The sequence below is a fragment of the Oncorhynchus masou genome, chromosome 32 (genome assembly GCF_036934945.1).
Source record: "Oncorhynchus masou masou isolate Uvic2021 chromosome 32, UVic_Omas_1.1, whole genome shotgun sequence".
NCBI lineage: Eukaryota > Metazoa > Chordata > Actinopteri > Salmoniformes > Salmonidae > Oncorhynchus > Oncorhynchus masou.
In genome coordinates this window covers 147,551-151,464 of record NC_088243.1, presented here as the reverse complement: position 1 = coordinate 151,464, position 3,914 = coordinate 147,551, and positions in this window count along the sequence as shown.

Sequence of the window (3,914 nt, the reverse complement as noted above, 5' to 3'; positions counted from 1 at the left end):
GTCCTTAAACCTGCATAGACTGACTCGTGATGGTCAGGTGGGTCCTGAAACCTGCATAGACTGACTCATGATGGTCAGGTGGGTCCTTAACCTGCATAGACTGACTCATGAGTGCCAGGTGGGTCCTTAACCTGCATAGACTGACTCATGATGGTCAGGTGGGTCCTTAACCTGCATAGACTGACTCATGATGGTCAGGTGGGTCCTTAACCTGCATAGACTGACTCATGATGGTCAGGTGGGTCCTTAACCTGCATAGACTGACTCATGATGGTCAGGTGGGTCCTTAACCTGCATAGACTGACTCATGATGGTCAGGTGGGTCCTTAACCTGCATAGACTGACTCATGATGGTCAGGTGGGTCCTTAACCTGCATAGACTGACTCATGATGGTCAGGTGGGTCCTTAACCTGCATAGACTGACTCATGATGGTCAGGTGGGTCCTTAACCTGCATAGACTGACTCATGATGGTCAGGTGGGTCCTTAACCTGCATAGACTGACTCATGATGGTCAGGTGGGTCCTTAACCTGCATAGACTGACTCATGATGGTCAGGTGGGTCCTTAACCTGCATAGACTGACTCATGATGGTCAGGTGGGTCCTTAACCTGCATAGACTGACTCGTGATGGTCAGGTGGGTCCTTAACCTGCATAGACTGACTCGTGATGGTCAGGTGGGTCCTTAACCTGCATAGACTGACTCGTGATGGTCAGGTGGGTCCTTAACCTGCATAGACTGACTCGTGATGGTCAGGTGGGTCCTTAACCTGCATAGACTGACTCGTGATGGTCAGGTGGGTCCTTAACCTGCATAGACTGACTCATGATGGTCAGGTGGGTCCTTAACCTGCATAGACTGACTCGTGATGGTCAGGTGGGTCCTTAACCTGCATAGACTGACTCGTGATGGTCAGGTGGGTCCTTAACCTGCATAGACTGACTCATGATGGTCAGGTGGGTCCTTAACCTGCATAGACTGACTCGTGATGGTCAGGTGGGTCCTTAACCTGCATAGACTGACTCATGATGGTCAGGTGGGTCCTTCACCTGCATAGACTGACTCATGATGGTCAGGTGGGTCCTTAACCTGCATAGACTGACTCATGATGGTCAGGTGGGTCCTTAACCTGCATAGACTGACTCATGATGGTCAGGTGGGTCCTTAACCTGCATAGACTGACTCGTGATGGTCAGGTGGGTCCTTAACCTGCATAGACTGACTCGTGATGGTCAGGTGGGTCCTTAACCTGCATAGACTGACTCGTGATGGTCAGGTGGGTCCTTAACCTGCATAGACTGACTCGTGATGGTCAGGTGGGTCCTTAACCTGCATAGACTGACTCATGATGGTCAGGTGGGTCCTTAACCTGCATAGACTGACTCGTGATGGTCAGGTGGGTCCTTAACCTGCATAGACTGACTCATGATGGTCAGGTGGGTCCTTAACCTGCATAGACTGACTCGTGATGGTCAGGTGGGTCCTTAAACCTGTGTAAACATATGTCATAAGGTGAGTTTATCCTTCACGATTCATTAGAATGAACACTTCATTCTGTAGTGGTGACACAGGGATGAATTACAGAACCATAAAGCCATATATTCCTCTCAGTAACTCTGCACCAATCAGAAGGCCAGCAATGAGTCACTACTTTTTTGCCTGAGCCCTGTGACCCCCACTTCTTTTGACCAGGGCCCATAGGAATCAGGTTAAAAGTAGTGCACTACGTAGGGAATAGGGTGCCATTCCTGGTTGAAAGTAGTGCACTACGAAGGGAATAGGGTGCCATTCCTGGTTGAAAGTAGTGCACTACATAGGGAATAGGGTGCTATTCCTGGTTGACAGTAGTGCACTACGTAGGGAATAGGGTGCCATTCCTGGTTGAAAGTAGTGCACTACGTAGGGGATAGGGTGCCATTCCTGGTTGAAAGTAGTGCACAACGTAGGGAATAGGGTGCCATTCCTGGTTGAAAGTAGTGCACTACGTAGGGAATAGGGTGCCATTCCTGGTTGGAAGTAGTGCACTACGTAGGGAATAGGGTGCCATTCCTGGTTGAAAGTAGTGCACTACGTAGGGAATAGGGTGCCATTCCTGGTTGAAAGTAGTGCACTACGTAGGGAATAGGGTGCCATTCCTGGTTGAAAGTAGTGCACAACGTAGGGAATAGGGTGCCATTCCTGGTTGAAAGTAGTGCACTACGTAGGGAATAGGGTGCCATTCCTATCTCATCATGGTGGTCAATGAACACCTGGATAAACAGGTTAAGATCCTGAACAATGTCAACAAAGTCAGACGGAACCTAGCCAGAGTTCACTTCCTGTCCATTCAGCCGCTCATTCATTCTCGAACTGGTTCCGTTGACTGTCCCATTCAGATACAGGCCTATTCAAAATAGTTTGACATTTTAACAGCGGTTGATTCTGAAAACCACTGCATTTGCATGTTTTTTTTACCAAGTTCACCATTCTACTTAGCAGAAAGGGCCAACAACAACTCTTCCCAGTGAGCAAAACTGGTTGAAAATATGTCATTTCAATCTATTTTGCTCACTGGGTTGAGTCTGGCTAAAATGATACTGTTGACTCCATTCAATCTGTAAAGCTGAAGAGTTGCATATTCCGCTGTAGAAATATAAAAGTCATTTCGGATTTGACCGTCGACATATTCAGCGTGAACGGAGTCTCTCTGCTAAATAACCTGGAACATGGCCTTTTAATTTCAATCACCGCCGTAAAGCTGAACTTCTGCAATGTGGATTGAATTGAGTAAACTCGGTTCAGAAGAAGAGGGAGAGTACAACTGGACCCTTTGGGTTCAGAAGAAGAGGGAGAGTACAACTGGACCCTTTGGGTTCAGAAGAAGAGGGAGAGTACAACTGGACCCTTTGGGTTCAGAAGAAGAGGGAGAGTACAACTGGACCCTTTGGGTTCAGAAGAAGAGGGAGAGTACAACTGGACCCTTTGGGTTCAGAAGAAGAGGGAGAGTACAACTGGACCCTTTGGGTTCAGAAGAAGAGGGAGAGTACAACTGGACCCTTTGTTGTGGCTCCTTCCCCGATGTATCCATTCTGTTCTGTTCTGTGGCTCCTCCCCCCTAGGCCCCTATTCATTCTGATGAGAAGAGACTCCTTTCAAGGGGCAATCTGGGATTGATACATCCATTTATGGTATTTTTTAAGTGGATGATATACAGTATATAGTCATTGATTGTTGAAGAATCAAAACTAATAAACTACCCCACTCTGCTGCCTGTGACTGGAACGAATTGCAAAAATCCCTGAAGTTAGAGACTTTTATCTCCCTCACCAACTTCAAACATCTGCTATCTGAGCAGCTAACCGATCGCTGCAGCTGTACATAGTCTATTGGTAAATAGCCCACCCATTTTCACCTACCTCATCCCCATACTGTTTTTATTTATTTACTTTTCTGCTCTTTTGCACACCAATATCTCTACCTGTACCTTGTGGATGGTGAGTCCTTGTGGATGGACAGTCCTTGTGGATGGTGAGTCCTTGTGGATGGTCAGTCCTTGTGGATGGCGAGTCCTTGTGGATGGTCAGTCCTTGTGGATGGCGAGTCCTTGTGGATGGTCAGTCCTTGTGGATGGCGAGTCCTTGTGGATGGCGAGTCCTTGTGTATGGTGAGTCCTTGTGGATGGTCAGTCCTTGTGGATGGACAGTCCTTGTGGATGGACAGTCCTTGTGGATGGACAGTCCTTGTGGATGGACAGTCCTTGTGGATGGTGAGTCCTTGTATTCATAGCTCTGTCCATTAATTTGAGAGTGGTCACATTTCTGTGTTTATTACCGTTCGAACAACAGATTGCCCCTTTTAAGGCCAGTGGTTTATCAGCTACATTCCACATATATCTGAAGGCTGAGGTTAAAACAGGTTTGGGCTGTAGACAGG